We start from the raw sequence: 18,229 nt of genomic DNA on the forward strand, positions 1-18,229 counted from the left end.
ATCAGCAAGGATTTAGTCATGAAGCCACGCCTGGCTTGTAGAGAGGCTGGGGAGTATCATTTTTCAGGGGCCCAATGTATTACCAGGAAAAAAGGGGTAAAAAGATGTTCTGATTTGTGTTTGGTTTTATGCTAACTAGCATTTTGTGTGTCATATTCCTATGTAGTTCTGTTTCTCCAAACAGTTCATGAAGTTATTGCATCATCATAAAGAAGTGATATCCTGCATTTACTCCCCAGGTAGTAACCTCATTTCATATCATGACTTTAAACTCCATGCCTATATTGATGATTCCTAAATTTCTCTCTCCAGCTTTGATCCCTGCTGGAAATATACCAGAATGGTGTAGTGAACAGTTTACTTACGCATCTACTCGGCTGTACAATGTCTCAAACTCAGCATGTTAAATCATTCAATGCAGCCACATCCACCTCAACTCTAGAAACCACATTTGAATTCTCTCCTTGACCTGAAGTCAATTCCTGACATTTGCCTTTCTGTCATTTGTAACAGAAGCCCTGAGGTTTAGATGGGCACTAGGCCTCCCAGCTACAGATTGTATTTCTAGCTTCCCTCACAGTCAAGTGTGGTCACATGACTAAGCCCTGCTTAATGGGATTTATAGACTAAAGCCACAGTACAATGTCCAGGTTTTGCTCATAAAAGAAGTGGTGACAAATGGAACTATCATACTTTCATACAAATGTTTACAGCAGCTTTATTAATAAGAGGCAAGAATAGACACAATACAGTGTCCATTGAAAGGGAAATGTATAATCAAATTGTGGTATATCTATCCAATTAAATACTTATGAGGACAAAAAAGAGCACAATGTAGAAAAATTTATGAAACATTGTGTTGAGTAAAAGGAACTTTACACAAAAGAATGAAAGTGGCATGTTTATATTTATAATAAATTCGAGAATAGGAAAAATTATTCCATAGTAGCAAAAAGCAGACCAGTGGTTGCCTGGGGACATTAACTACAAATAGACGAGCAGAAGAGAAACTTTGGGGGGAATATATATATATATATATATATATATATATATACACACACACACACATAAATATAATCTGAATTTAATGGTAGTTATAAAGGTATATAAACATTTATCAAAATTCAGTGACTGTAAACTAAAAATGTGTATAATTTAATGTATGTACATTACATATATATATTTCAGTAAAGCTGGGTCAAAAAAGATTGCCTTATTATAGTAGATACTAAACGGTAACAATTAAATCAATCATAGAGAAAAGCATTTCTCAGAAATAAAAACACAAAAGGCCATTGTTCAAACTCACAATAAAGTAAATGCAAATTTAAAATATGATTTTACATATTAATTATTTTAAAAATAAACAGAGGATTTCAGTTCCTGGTATGACATGTAAGAAGTTTGGAAGTCACCATTCAATCCTAACAAGTAAAAAGGTGAACAAACTGAGAAATCAACAGTATTCCTTAGATCTAGAAGAGAAGCGAAGTCACTGGGCAAACCATTGCTCCCAAATTCTAGGGACCTACAGATAGATTCAGAGAGTCACAACTTACTGGGACAGAACCTTCCTTGGGAACAGGTGCTAGGGTATGGAAACTTGAACTGTAATTGAAGAATTGCTGGCAGTACAGTGCGGACAACTCAGAGAGTTAAACACTCTAAAAGGACCCAGTCTTTAGAGGAACCACATATGCTTGTGAGTTTTGCCTCCTGAAATTCTACCATGTTCTCACTGTAAATAATGGGGGAAAATCCCCTATTGCATCTTGCAGGGGAAGGAGAAAGGAAACCATTTTAAAATACTCCAGAGCACTCTGTGTTTCTTGAGAAAGTATAACTTTTGGAGAAATTATTCAACCAGATTCTAAGCCATGGGTTTCTCAGAGTCTGGAAGGAGAAGGGGAATACTCAACTTCAACTGGTATTAGCCATGCTGTTCCACCTAAATGGCAGGTGAAACAATTGAGAAGATAAGTGACAGTCACAGTCCAGAGGTACAGATTCACTAAAGGGCTGAGATTTAATTGTAGGACTTGAACGTTTCCCTTCTTCCTATACCTAATACCATATCACTAAAAGCCTGCCTGACACATAGCAGTTCATTTTATGACAGTAGGTAGTTAGTTGGTTCTTAATAAAGGAGGGGAGTAAATGGGATCAAACATTAGGCCTGATTAACTAGGAAGCTGCAGCTTCACAGACACCCCTGGGACAGCCACGGAACTTAATCCCAGAGAAGGCAGGTCTGAGCAGGCAGGTGAGAAGGACCAGCTTTCCAATCTCCTTGGAGAACAACAGGCCAGTTATGAGTGGTGGGGAGCAAAAATCCATTAGGGAAAATTCTGTTGGTGGATGGGATGCATGCAGGTAGAAGCCAGATGAGGATGCAGAACTCTGAGGCGTGAGCAGTAGTAGCCAAAATGGTGATCACAAAAAGGAGGAGGAGGAGGCTAGACTGGGAAAATCTTGGGAAAAGGCCAGATAGGTTAAGGGCATGGAACCCAGAAGATCCAGGAAAAGAATAAGACCAGGAGGGCCCAGCACAAGTCTTGGAATGGTTAGGAAGAAGATTGGTGAGTTTTGAAAGAAAATATGCTCTCTCGCAAGCCCAGTGAAATCTTGTGAAACCTTAACACAGGAGGAGTTCTTTGGTGCTTCTCTTGTTAGCAGTCTCAGGGGCCTGGCTGTGGCAGCCACCTGGGTTGTGTACAGAGCTGAAAGTGGGCTGGATGGAAACAGAGGCTGCTGGGCTACTAGAGCCCAGATGCCAATCTAATGGCAGGGCAGCTCTGGGGCCTGGCTCTTGTCCTGGGCATGTGGTACCTGAAGATGGACTTCTCCTGCAGCTAGGCTGGGGCTGAGCAACCTGGTCATGGATGAAGAAGTGTGCTTGCCTCTTCCGGGGCATATATGCTTTGTGTGTCCTGCCATTAAATCTTGCTGCTACAGCTCATATTTTTTGACACACATGGGTCCCTGAAATGTTTTTCTTCTGACGTTGCAAAACCCATTTCAGACCAGTCTGGTAGAACCTCCTTGGTCCTTGTCCCTGTGTTGTCCCTGTGAGGCAACACTTTTACCCATAAATCACATTCACACATCAAGAAAAACAATTTCAAGACATTCTAAAAGGCAAAACAAAACAAAACAAAACACTAAAACATAGTGTGAAGAAACAAAACAAGCATAAGAACCAGAGTTAGATATGGCAGGGATGTGGAATTATCAGAATGGGAATTTAAAACAACTATGATTAATATACTAAGAACTTTAATGGATAAAATAGACATCATGCAAAAACAGAATGACATTGCAAGCAGAGAGAAATTCAAAGCTCCATTAGAAATTTAAAAAAATGGCAAAAGAAATGAAGAATGCTTTTGATGAGCCTCTTCACATGGGTGACTGTATATATCTGAGGAAAGATCTCTGACCATGACAGTATCTCAATTAAAACTTCCAAAACCTGAAAACAAGTGGGTAAGAATCTGGAAATAAACCAGAACAGCATATCTGAGTGCTGTGGGGAAAAAAATGAAAGGTGCAACATACATGTAATGGGAATACTGAAAGAAGAAGAAAGACAGAAAGAAACAGAATATTTGAAACAATGATGGTGCATTTCTACAGACTAATGCCAGATGCTAAACTATAGACCTAGGAAGCTTAGAGTACATCAAACAGAATAAATGCCTTAAAATTATACCTTGGCATATCATTCTCAAATTATAGAAAATCAGAGATTAAAAAAATAAGCCAGAAAGAGAAAAGCCTGACCTAGAGAGGAGCAAATATGAGAATTATATTACTTTTTCCTTAGAAACAACGTGAACCAGAAGACAATGGAGTAAAATATTTAATGTTGAGGAAAAAATCCCATTGACCTAGCATTCTGTACCTTTAAGAGTTAACCTAGAAGTATTCTTCAAGAGGACATAAAAAACTAAGAATTGTTCAGACAAACAAAATTGAGGAATTGATTTGTAGTAGACTTTCCTTGAAATAAATGTTAAAAGAAGTTCTTTACAGAGATATAAAGAGACAGGTCAGAAATAGACCTACATTTAAAAAAAAGAGCAACAGAGAAGGAATAAGTAAAGGTAAAAGAAAAGCTTTTACTTTTCTTATTCATAATTGAGCTAAAACGTTTGTTCAAATAGCAACAATGTGTTCAATTTTGTAAGCATATGTATATTACTTATATTACATATAAGTAAATGACACAGTGAAAATGAAGGAGGAATTAGGATTATTTTGTTATTACAAGGAACTCACACTACCTGTAAAGTGGCATAGTGTTATATGAAAGAAGACTTGGATTAGTTGGAAATATATATTACAAACATTAGAACAACCACTAAAAACATTTTTAAAGGTGTAACTGATATGCTGAGAAAGAAGAGAAAATGAAATCATATAAAATGTTCATTTAAAACCACACAAAGCAGAAAAAGAGTGGAAGACTAAAATAAAAACAAAGAACAAGAGCAACAAGTAAAGTAAAAAGTGTAGAAATTATTGCAACTATATCAACAATCACTTTGAACGTCAGTTACCTAAGTGCACCAGTTAAAGGAGTGACAGAGTCCATCCAAAAACAAAACCCAACTCTATATTGTCTAAAAGAAACTCACTTTATATATAAAAACATGTGTAGATGAAAAATAAAGGGATAAATGTAAATCATGCTAACACTAATAAAAAACAGGAGTAGCTATATTAATTTTGGACAGAACAGACTTCAGAGCAAGAAAAGTTATCAGGAATAAAGAGAATCATTACAGAGTGATAAAGAGGTTGATTTTCTAAGAAAACATAATAATTCTTAACATTTAAGTGCCTAACAACAGAGTATCAAAATATGTGAGACAAGTATTAATAGCACTGCAAGAAGTAGTACATGATCCATTGTTATAGTTGGAGAATTTAACATCCTTCTTTCAGAAGTGAACAGATCCAAAAATCACAATATCAGTGAGGACACAGTTGAACTTATCAACACCATTAATAAACTCGATGTAAAGAACATCTATATGTGTTAGTTTTTTCAATTATAAGCAAAAACCAGATTAAGTAGCTGACGGAAGAGTTCAGTGATGAAATGCTAACCAGTGAAACAGATCCAATGTACACAATGAAAATTTGATCTGCTTCCTACTCCAAATCTTCCCAGTTCCATTGCCCCAAGAAACTGTTAGCAGTTTATATGCCTGTTAAGAGATTTTGTAGTCAGTACAATTTGTCAGTTATAAAAATAGTCATGAAGATGTAAAGTACAACATAGAAAATATATTTAATAATATTGTAATAACTATATATGTTGTCTGGTGAGCACTAGACTTACTGGGGAGATTACTTTGTAAGATGTGTAAAGGTCTAATCACTATGTAGGAACCCTGAAACCACTACAATTTTGTATGTCAACTATAATTGAAAAATAAAGAAAAGTTAAAGAAAGAAAGAATAAAAGGACATCCATAGATACTTTATCCAACGATGGCAGAATACATTCTTCTGAAGCTCTCATGGGATTTTCATCAAGATAGACCACATTCCAGGTCACAGAACACACCTTAACAAAATTAGAAGAATATAAATCACACGATGTCTGCTCCCAAATCACAATGGAACTAGCCCTGGCTGGTGTAGCTCAGTGGATTGAACGCAGGCTGGGAACCAGAGGGTCACCAGTTTGATCCCCAGTCAGGGCACATGCCTGGGTTGTGGGCCAGGTCCCCAGTGGGGGCCACGTGAGAAGCAACCACACATTGATGTTTCTCTCCCTCTTTCTCCCTCTCTTCCTCTCTCTCTAGAAGTGAATAAATAAAATCTTTTTAAAAATCACAATGGAACTAAACTGGAAATCAATAACAGAGTAATAGCTGGAAAATCTTCAAATATTTAGAAATTAAACAAAAACACTTCTAAATAGTACATTGTCCAAAGAAGAACTCTCAAGCAAGTTTTAAAAAATGAATTAAATAAAAAAGAAGATAAAATTTATCAATGTTTGTGAAATACAGTGAAAGTAATGCTTAGAGGGAGATGAATAGCATTAAATGTAGACATCGGAAAATATATCTAAAATAAATCATGTAAGTTTTTAACATAGGAAAGTAGAAAAAATCAAATTTAATCCAAAGTAAGCAGAAAAAAAGTATTAAAAACAGAAAATAAATCAATGAAATTGAAAACAGAAAATCAATAGAGAAGAATCAATGAAATGGATACCTGGTACTTTGAAATAACCAATAAAATTAATAAGCCTCTACCAAGGCTGCCAAGAAGAAAAGAGAGGACACAAATTACCAGTCCCAGAAAGAGGGGGGATCTACAGATGTTTTAGATGTTAAAAGAGTAATTCTAGGCTCACAAATTTGATAACCAAATGATGGGAACAATTCTTAAAAAATGCAATCTGCCAAATGCACAAAAATAGCTATCTAAATAGGTCTATATCTGTTAAATAAATTGAAGCAATAATTAATAACTTTCCAAAACAGAAAGTACCAGGCCCAAATGGTAAATTCCTCCAAAAATTTAAGGAGGAAATTATACAAATTCTGTACAATGTCTTTCAGAATATAGAAGCAGCCCTAGGTGGATTGAGCATGGGCTGTGAACCAAAGGGTTGCCAGTTCAATTCCCAATTGAGGCACAGGCCTGGGTTGCAGGCCGGGTCCCCAGTAGGGGGCGTGTGAGAGACATCACACATTTATGTTTCTCTTCCTTTCTTTCTCATTCCTTCCCCCCTTCTCTAAAAATAAGTAAATAAAATCTTAAAAGAAAAGAATATAGAAGTAGAAGGGATACTTACTAACTAATTTTATGAGGCCATGTTGCTCTAATACCAAAACCAGACAAAACATTATAAGAAAATTATGAACCAGTATCTCTACTGAACAAAGATGCAACAATATTATCTTTAGTCCCCAAAATGCTGGGGAATATCCTAAATTCCTCAGCCTCTCATCAATCTCAAGTCCACTGATGAATTTTTCGATGTAAATATTGGATCCTTTTACTTGACATTAATCTTGCTTTCTCTATCTTGGCCTAGGTCACTCTCCTACCTACCAGACTATGACAGTATCCTCTTAATTAGTTTCTTCTTTTCCAAAGTTATATGATTTGCACTTCTTTTCTTCCCACTTCTCCATGTCTAAGTCCCTTTTGTGTTCAGTTAGACTGGACATTTTTAGATTTTCTAAATTTGTCATATTCTAACTCACTGTGTGGAAGTTTGCATATGCTTTTTTGAAAAATGCAAAACACTTCCTAATTTTATTCTCCTACCCCCAAACTATTCTGGAACTCCTGCTCACCCACCTGGGCTAAATACAGAGGGTGTTGCTTATGCTGAGAAGGCTTTCTTGAGCCTCAGCTGTTGGGTTGGGTTAGTGTTCTTTCTCAGTGCTCTTACAGTGACATGTTCTCAATCAATTTTAACAGTTAATATTCTGAGTTCCTATCTGTATCTCCAATATAGCCTAATTTTCCAGAAAATACAGAATACAAATCTGTCTTGTTCGTGGTGGTAGTCATTATCTATCAAAGTACTTGGAACATAGTAGGTCTTCAATAACTACTTGGTAAATGTCCACACTTTCATGAAAGCTAGCTACATTAGATGTATATGCTTTTCTGAATTAATGTGAAGATGGGTACACAGGTCATGTTAACTCACAGTGGGCATAGGAATGGAAAATCTAGTTTGTTCTGCAATGGAGAGAGTTGTGACAGTTTCTTTTGAATGTTTTGGGAACAACTTCTGCAAAGATAAGTCTGTTATTATAAAATGTTTCACGAAATATGATAAAAAAATCTTTCCTTGGAAATCAGAACTGTGGGGAAATAAAATTGACGAAAGTAAATTACTGTTAGACATTTCATGTCAAACAAACCTTGTAACTCTTGTTTTGTGCTTCCCAGCTTGAGTGCTTGAGAGAAGAATGCAAATTTTCGAATTGAAGTATAGCTAATCATGCATAAATCTCAAGGAGACAGTAGGATACACTTATTAAAACTTGGCGAGGACCAGAAATGAATGATTTTTTCTCTGAAAAGCTAGATTTTTAAAAATGATGAGCTTTTTTTCCTAAAGCTACATCAATTATAAACAATTGTCTACTAGCAAAACTGGCACCACTAAACTTAAACTAAGAAATTAAACTGATTAAAAAATAAACAGAAGGTGCTAGGTTTTTTTGAAGGAATGACTTCAAAAAATGTCAGATGACTTTCCTTTTTATATGTAGGAATATTAGTTTAAAATAATGAGAAACATTAATTCTACTGTCGTTTAAAAGAATTTGCTGGGAATGTGCACTTTGGACTTGCCTTATATAAGAAGTTATTTTATATTACAGTTCTGGCAGTCTTCTTACTCAAGAGTCTTTGTTCGGCACAACTGAAACCATGTCATGCTTGTTTAAGAAACAAAGCCAACTTATTTTAAGGATACAGGGATGTATCCTGGGACCCAAGGGTAGAATGTAGTTAGTCCTCAAGAAAGGGAAACTTTCATATAATTTCCTCCTTTCCTCTTTTTTTCCCTCTGCTCATCCTTTCTTCCTTCTGACTGTCCATGTGGCATAGTATTGTTAAGCCAAGAATCTCTCAGTCTCAAAGCCACATTCTCACAGGAGAGAATCCGATGGGTCCAGTTTGGACTCCTGTCCAATAAGCCATGGCAAGGGTAGGCTGGGTCATATGGAAGAACATTGCTACCGAGACACACAGACTGTCTCCAGGAAAAGGGAGATGTTGGAGGGCCGATGATCAGAGCCCATAATAGTTGTTTATCAATTTCTGAATGGTACTGAGAAATAGTAGCCTCATGTTTAAATTAGAGAGTGTAGGGAAAACAACTCAAAAGCATGATGTTTCAGTAAAGTATCTTTCTAAAAACTGCATCAGGCGAGTTTTACCTTCACCCACTCTGGACCTGTTCTGTAATTGTAGGTGGGTGAATTGATATTGGCAACAGATATTTCAGGGGCTGATGCCAGTTATTTTGTTACTGCTGCATGCAGTGCATATTTCTTGACTGTAAATGTATGAATGACAAGGAATAATTGAAGATCATGTTAATAAATTTATTCATGTCATCAAACTCATTTGAGAGGACCTCGCAATAAATACTGCTGGATAAAGTAAACTTAGTGTGGCTTTCATATTGGTCTACGTTAGGAATGCTGGATGGATGTCTCTCTCAAAATCATCTCCTCCATAGATTTTTGAAGGCTTCTGGGACATTTTCAATTCTTTTAGCTTTGGTTACTCTCCATATGCTGAGGACACCCTAATATACATGACCGGTCCCTGTCACTTCTCCAATAATTAGGCCTCACATTTTATTTGTATCACTCCTGTTGCCATCTTTAATAAAGTAAAATCTTACAACTAAACTCATTTCTGTGTCACCTCCTCATCCCCACTGTCTGTGAACAGTTTCCTGCTTCTCAGCAGTCACATTTCTTCAGTCTTCCAGTCTCATTGGAGTCCAAGGAAACCCCTGGGGTCTATTTCACCTGGTCTGTGCCCTTTACTTTGATTTATCCCAGACTCATCATTTCTAACTTGGACCAAGATATTTTAAACTTGTTTCTTTGTCTCCATCTTCTCCTTTTACTTATCTTCACATTGCCACCAGAATCACTTTTCAAAGATGTTGCTATAAGCATACTGAGATGAATATTTTCTGTTTTAAAACAATTTTGGAGTTTCTCTTGTGAACAGTGTAATGTCTGAGGTGCTTTTAAATGTGTCCATGGCATAATTTCCATCCTTGTCTCCCTGCCACATATAATAGGTTTGAACCATGTAGAAATTCTGATCATGCCACACACATGTCATGCTCCTGTACATTACAAATACATACTGTACTTGCTATGTTACATATTAAATTTGTTTCTGTACACCCTCTCTTCCCTCAATAGACGATGAGTTCCTGAAGGCCAGATATACAGTCTTTGCTCTCCTCTGTATCCATCTGAGGGCAGAGCCTATGATAGAACAGGTGTTGGGTGGATCCTCAGTAGATGAAACTATGCCCATCCAACAAGCCTGTGTATCTATTTTCAACTGAGAAAGAATTTCACACCGTAGGAAGCAGGAATTCATCATATAATGTGAAGACTTTCCTACACTTGTGAAACATCAGTAATAATTGCCTTATATTATGAAAATTTACTTACTGAAGAATTGTGTGTCATGGGTGACAGCCAGAAATTATAATGCTGAAAAATATTACAAAAGGACAATGTCATCCTAAGTCTGAGTTTCTCTCTTTTCCTTCTTTTAAGTTTAGCCCTTCAGACACAATTAAATATATTCACATCATACTAATTTAGGTTTTTGAGAAATCTTTTTGTAATTTTACATTGCCTCTAAAGCTCAGCTATTCTTGACAATTTAAAAAATCCCATACATATGTAATGGGATGTGATATTTAGTATCTGCCAAGGCATGAAGGAAGTAGGTGCTCCATTTCGAAGGAAGGATGCATTTCAGGACTTGTAAAAAGGAGAAGCCAGAGAGCTAGTTTTGTAGTGCTGAACTGATCACCAACGTCTGCCTATAAAAAGAGTTTGAGGAGCCAAGAAGTGCAGTGGTATTCTATGTGTCCCACCTCCCTTCAGAAGAGTAGGGCTTGGTACTATCAAAAATAACTTCAAGGAGAAGGTACAGGGGGATAAATGGTGATGGAAGGAGACTTGACTTGGGGTGGTGAACACACAATAAAATATATAGATGATATATTGTAGCACTGTACACCTAAAACCTGTATGATTTTATTAACCAATGTCACCACAATAAATTCAATAATAAAGAAAAAAGAGAAGGGCATAGATACAATCCTGAAAAACGAACATTTAGAGAGCAGCAAGCAGAAAGAGAGGCAGTGTTGTAAACCGAGAAGAAACTGCGCAGAATGAGAAATATGTAAATCCTGTTCCTGAGGTGAGGGTGCACCGGTCAGGGGTCCTGTCCCCACTGAGCCAAGCACAAGGCATAGACACTGAGCAGCCTGGACCACCTGGGGACTGTGCCCCTGGGAAGGAAAGGGTCAAGGGGGATTGTAAGGAGTCTGGGGAAAGTTTGGATTTATCCAATCTCCTGGTAAACATCTTATTGAAAATCATGTGCAGTAAGAAAAAAGAAAGACATTTATAAAGGGTGTTTCTTCTAACCAAAGTCAATATTATAAGGCTTTTCTTTTTCTGCAACTACATTTAGACTTTTTCTTTTAAAAAATGTCTTCATTTAGTCCTTACTTTTGAATGGCATTTTCGCTGGACAAAATAATTAATAATTATTAATATTATTATTTCAGTAGTTAAGAACATGATGTTTTTTAAAAGATTTTATTTATTTATTTTTAGAGAGAGGGGAAAGAAAGGAGAAAGGAAGGGAGAGAAATATCAATCCATGGTTGCCTTTTATGCAGATCTGGATAGAAAATCAGGCATGTGCCCTGACTGGGAATCCAACCAGCAACCCTTTGGTTCACAGGCTGGTGCTCAGTCCACTGAGCCATACTAGCCGGGGCAAGAACATGATGTTTTATAAATATAGAATGTATTTGTTCCACAGGTTATTTAATTCATTACGGAAGGAGCAACCAGAATGGTAAAGCTGGTTCAGAAAAATTTGCTAGGCTGACTATAGAGGGACATTGGCCAAATATCCTGATGTATGATTTCCAGGTTGGATACCAAACTGGTGATTGTAGTACAGGGCAGTGAAACCCTAAGCTCTGGAATTATTTTATCTAAAGGACTGTTACTTGGAACATTTCAGAGCCTTACGAATAGTAAATGATAATCACAAAAAGGTACATTTTCTTAGAGAATAAGGTAATTTTGGAGTGGTGTCTTAGAGTGAACATTGAAAAGTATGTGGTTATTCCTTATTTCCAGGCTTTGAACGATGTCAGTTAACAGTCCCTGACTGTTATGTGAAGCCTGGTGAAAGATACACCCGTGGGCCCTTGCAGCTGGGGACACTGGGCAGGTTTGTAACTCTCATCCGAGGAGTCAGAAGTGCAATTGTTAGGGTGGCTGGTTGCCGATCTATGGGCCAAAGAGAGGCAACTCTGCTGGCTGTCCTGCTCTCCAGCAGCGTGGCAGGGCAAAGCATGCAAGAGTATTTTTCTGTAGGTTAGACAGGAAACATGCAAACATTTAAGAGAAAATAGGGCACTTAAATTGCTGTCCAGGAGGACAACTGAGAGCCTGCAGAGAGAAGTGAGAAGAATCACTCGATGTCTAGCATCCAGTAAGCAGCTCGGTAGGTAAGAGGAGAATGCCATGACTGGCGTCTAAAGGAATTTAGGTGGGAGGTCCCCAGTGGATGGCAGGCTCTTTGGATTAGATAGATTTGTTCACATAGAATGTCTGACATTATTGAGACTTTTAAAAAAATTTATTTGAGGCAAACAGAGGATATACCTTGAAGCAAGATCTCAACAGACTAAGAAAAATGCTTCCTAGAATGTCAGTTTGCAGCTTCTTTTATGCACCTGAATGAAGGAGGAACTGCAAGGAAGACTACATGAAGGTGGGAGACAGCAAGGCAGGGGTGGGGTTACAGCACAGTTAAGATTATGTGCTCTCTTAAGGAGTCTGAAAGGGGCATTTCAAAAGGGGGTTAACCTAGATGCACAGAAACAACAAGCAGGGCTCGCTTAAAGCAAAAAAACCTTTAACTAAAAAGCTATATGTCTAGGGCATGACTGGCTACAATAAGACCTACCCCGTTCAGAATTTATGGTCAGATCACCCTGTGAGGTTACTTTCCATAGAACCCCTTTTGCATCCACAGCTTTAAACACATGGAAAGATCAATACCTGTCAAGTTAGAACTCTTCTGTTTTAATTCTTATCCTTTTCTGTGACCCTAATATAGGCAATAAGTAAGACTGAAGCAAGAATGAATGGTGAGAAATAGAAACATAAGCATTTTAAATTAAATTTATTTGGGTTATATTGGTTAATAAAATTATATAGGTTTCAAGTGTACAATTCTATGATATATCACCCAAAGTCAAATCTTCCATCACCATATATTTGAACCCTCTTACCCTTTACTACCCTCCCTTCTCCTTCCCACTGGTAACCACCATACTATTGTCTGTGTTTATGAGTTTTGTAGTTTTTCTTGTTTACTTAATTATTTCAATTTTGTTTCCCACATATCAGTGAAATTCATATATGGAATATTCCATATTCACATATGGAAGTTCTTCAAAAATTATAAATAGGGTTATCATATGACCCAGCAACCCCTCTTCTTAGGTATCCACCCCCCAAATTTGAAAACATTTATTTGCAAAGACATGCACACCCCTATGTTCATTGCAGCCTTATTCATGGTGGTCAAGACAGAGAAACGCTATAGATGGTTGGATAAAGAAGATGTGGTACAGATATACAATGCAGTAGTGCTCAGCCATAAGAAAAGATGAAATACTGCTATTTTCAACAACATGGATGGATCTTGAGAATATCATGCTCAGTGAGTTTAAGTCGAACAAGAAAAGTCAAGACCACAAGCCTTTCTTAGTAGGTCCTTGACTTCATGTTGGTCTGCAGTCAGCCCGCCTGGCAACTGCAAAAGGACAAAAACCTCAATGCTAAATCATGTGCAAAGCTTTGACAATTATGTGAGACCGGACATTTTTCTTCCTCATCTAAGCACTTTTATTATTGCAAATGACCAGAAAAGTCCTGGGGCCTGCCCCAGTTTTTCTTTAGGCAGTGGCCTGCCTACCAATGAGAAAATGAGGTTACTTATCAAGATGGGGTTGCTGCATGGCAGTGTGCGTGTGTGTGTATGGGTGTGAGAGGGAGGGAGAGAGAGAGAGAATGTATCTTTTTAAGTATGACCTTGAAGCTACCCTTTTAATTCAGTAAATCCATGCTCTCGATTTCTTACTTGTGGGTAATTTTTATCTCTTTAAATTGAATATACCTGGTTTAGAAAACTGGCATCCTGTCTTCACACTGCCACAATGAAGCATGAATTTGCAAAAGTTTTTAGGAGTCTTGTGCACCTGATACAAACTTGGTAAATTATTTGCTGAATTGCTGGTTAGTTAAACTCACTGTGCTTCAGGATATTGTCTCTCTAGAGGTGTCGTTGTTTTTATATGGTTCTGAAAGACAAACTCTTCATTTTGTTACTCATCATGGTTCTGAAAGACAAACACTTCACAGTTTTTCATTTTGCTCTGTAATGTGGCATGGGCTTATTATTATTTTTACGGCTTTGATTTGTTTTGCATAGCTGTGTATGAACTAAGATATTTCCCTAAATATAAGCAAGATGATGTCCATTAATGCTTTTGAAAAGTGCCGGGATATTTTGTGTATTATTTTTATGTTTAATTTTACTATTATACCAGCATATACTTTCAAGAATTTTTTTCTGAAGTAAAAAAAAGTGCTGTACAGAAGTGATCAGAGTTTTACGTAAAATACTGCTCTTCACTACGTCAGAAGTGACATTTGTTTCCTGTTCCCAGGCTGGAATGTTCCTTGCCCTCATTAGCCCATGTGTTTCTCTATCTCTGCATTCAGAAGCCTTACATAAATTTCAGAAATCTCTGCCCTGACCTTATATAAATTTGAAGTGTTGATAATTTTTTCTTCACTCTGCCCTCCCTTTAAAACACCTGCCATAGATGTATATGTTTATTTATTGTCTTTCTTCCTCCCTTAAAATATACATTTGACAGAAGGAGGGGGCTATGTTTTTCTCACTGCCATAGTTTTAGAAACTGGCATGGTGGGTTCCCAATAAATATTTGTTGAATAAATAAATAAATGAATGACTGAATCGATGCATAATGAAAACCTTTCCCAGTAACTTGAAGAGCACAGCTATCTATTGGGAAATACAGTCCCGAGCAAGAAACTTTTGGGAATATGTCCCATCCATTTAAAACTTGTCACTGTGTTAAATTGAAAGGAGAACCTAGTGGGTTTATACTACAAGCACTAAGAAGACAACCACCGTCACACCACCACCATCGCCTTCCCATTTATTAAGTACCTATTATGGGCCTGTGCCACATTATGGCTTTGTGCTAAAGACTTAATATACATTGGGTCATTTACTATTCCATGCTCCATCATGTGTGGACTAAGGGTAATGATACCAGTTAAACTGGGTTTTATAACTTGTTCGGGGTCACACAGCAGGTACAGTGTGGCAGGTCTTGGAAGTCTGACTCAGGTCTGCTGTGATTTCAAAGCCCAGAGTCATGACCACAGACTATCGTTGTTCTTCCTTGTCGGTTCTGGTTATAATCTTGCATGATTGAATCTGCCAAGGAAAAACAGCACATGAGCAAACAAAACATTATTCATTTGAGTATTGGCAGGCGCATCATGGTGGAAAGCAGCGGTGCAAAGTGTCGTATCTTTACCACTGCTGTTGAGATTATTAGTCCAGAAACAAGGGAGAGTCAGTGTGGATAAGCACAGCTTCGTGGTTTTGGACCCACTAACTGCAGAAACAGCCACACATTCTATCTGCAGAATATAAAAACAGTAATAAAAAATTACAACAGATTTAAAAAGCCAAAAATAGGCTCTCCACGGGGGTCTGTTTGGTATATTGGTATTAAGAAAAAGAGTTCTGAGTTTGCCAAGAGACCTTGTCTTGACTTTGTCTATTGCGACCTTCCATGAGTGCTGGAACAGAGTATATATATGACAGCTCTGAACTTGCTTGTGTTAATTCTTCTTGCATCTGCCCTTTGCTGGCCTTGTAGTTTTAGGCGGTTATTGAAACTTTCTGTGCCTTAATTTTCTTAGAAATATATGGGGCTGTACTGAGGATGGAATAAAATATTGCAAAGGAGGTAAGTGGTAGCCCAGTGTTCCCCACTCCAGCAGAAAGCCTCCAGGGCCTGCGGAGCCTCGCAGCCCTTTCCTTTCCTAGGTTCCCTCCTCCCCATCGCAGTCCTTACCCCTGAGTGGCTCCTCGGCTCCCTCTGCCTGCAGACAGCGGCAGGACTCAGCATTCCGGTTGCTATGGGTACGGAAGAAACGCGGTAACCAAGGAGACCAAGGCGGAAGCTCAGGGCGGCAAGGCTGGCGGCGTTGACACGGATGTCTAGGGTCTCCAGGTGGGCTGGCGGCGGTGGGCTGAGGGCCTCGGGGTCCGACTGACGGGGCAGCGCGCCAGGTCTGGGCTAGGGAGCCGGGTGAGATCGCGGGGGAGACTGGGTTCCCGTTGGAGCCGAGGTCGCCGGGCCGGAAGGTGTTCACTGAGCTCCTGCCAGGTACCGGAGGCAGTTCCAGGCCCGCGGGCTGCAAGACGCGGCCTGGACCTCAGGAGTTGAATAGTCTTCCTTACTATAAGCAAAAGACTTCCCAGCTCGTGTTTGCTAATGACGACCTGAACCAAGGGTGAACCTCGGGCCGCGAAACTGGGCCTTCAGCAATGGTACTCCTTCTACAACCTGACCTTTTCAAATGCTAGTCTCTTTTATTCTTTGAAGCCATTTGCGCCTCAGGAAAAAAAAATCGGTGCCTGAAATACCATGATCTCATTCCCTTTCCTAGCCTTCTTTCTACGTGGCAGACACATGCACCCATTTCATTGCAGAAGTGCACTCCTCCAAAGTAAAGTTCAGAGAGAGAAGGACGCCAGATCCCCAACTGATTAAACTGCAGCTGTGGAACTTTTTCCTAAATCAGCATTAGAGGTGCTCAGATATATAGGTTCAATTATGTATTTTTTAAAATCAAGAGCTAGCAGTCTCAAGTCATATCAAGTTGAAACAACAAGATAAAACTATGCAAACTGAAAATTTGTTTAATAGAAAACAAAATAACCTGACAACAGCAACTACAAAACAAAACAGACAAACAAACAAACAAACAAAACAAAACTAAACCCCGCAGCTCCCTCTAGCATCTTGGAAGTTACACAGAGGTCTGTCCTCATCTACCATCATATTGCCCGTTGTATTACAAATGAATTATCTGAAATTATTTGAAAGTATCTCAGTCCTCAGTTTGCTTCAAAACACAATACTTTACACGATTACTTTATTTGTTTTTGATTTTCTTCCTAATTTCTTTACTGGAGTATAAATTTAGTTAGGAATGGGTACTTTGGGCCACCTTGCTCCTCAGTGCTTCACCTGATACCTGTCACAGAAGAAGTGCTCAATGTATACTTGTAGAAAGCTCATCAAAGTCCGTTAGGACACCGGAAAAAAGGAAACAAAAAGATATGTTGCAGTGGGAAAGATGTTATATTCATTTAAAAAATTATAAGGTGGGTTGTTCAATGAATTCAAAGCAGTAGAAAAAAATTAAGTACTTAAAACTTACCACACTATTGTTGGCAGTACACTGTGTAGGCCTTTTACTAATCGCTGGGGATTCAAAGACTAAAGGTGAGATTACCCTCAAGTATTTGAGATACTTGGGGAAACAACACCTATATAAGGAAAGGAAGACAAAAAATAACAGGAGGCAGCATCAAATAGCAAATAGGTGTAATGCATCCATATGATATCTACAAAGTTGGTGAAACTCAGTTTTGATGGAAGAAATATTCATGGTAGAGATGGCCTTCTGACTGGGCATTGAATAGAAAATAAAACTTAGTGAGCGGAGAAGTAGAAAATTAAGCACAAGGCATAGGAAGATTGGGATGCATAATGGAAGATGTTAAGTACCAAGCAGAGCAACTGTTTTTTTCCTATAGGTATGGGGAACAGTTTAGAGAGAAAAATTTGTGGCCTCCCATTTCATTAGAGCAATTTGACACTCAAAAGATTTTTTAATGGTGTTTAAATATATTGATGTAAAATTAAGAAAATACTTGATGTTAAACAGTTCTTTCCACATCATTTTTTATGACATTAAGCGTACAAAAGGGGATGAATCCAAATTAAAGGAATGAATCATTTTAAGTAAATGGAACCATCTTTAGATTTTGAGTCTTAAGAGAAGCTGACAAGACTGGGAATAAAATTGTAATTTCTGACTTTGTTACCAATCTTGGATGGATGCCATAATTTTCTGATTCCTAAAATATTCACAAGGGAGTACCTACAGTAAGAGCTGATTATGTGAGAATAGGTAGGAGAGATAACATAGAAATACATAAATCAATATATGAAAAGGCCTAGGTTAGGGTTTATACTGAAAGGGTTTATACAAAATATTTTTATCGCTATTTATAATCAGGT

This window comes from Artibeus jamaicensis, unplaced genomic scaffold (genome assembly GCF_021234435.1).
Source record: "Artibeus jamaicensis isolate MK-2021 breed Jamaican fruit bat unplaced genomic scaffold, CSHL_Jam_final scaffold_474, whole genome shotgun sequence".
In the NCBI taxonomy this organism is placed as follows: domain Eukaryota; kingdom Metazoa; phylum Chordata; class Mammalia; order Chiroptera; family Phyllostomidae; genus Artibeus; species Artibeus jamaicensis.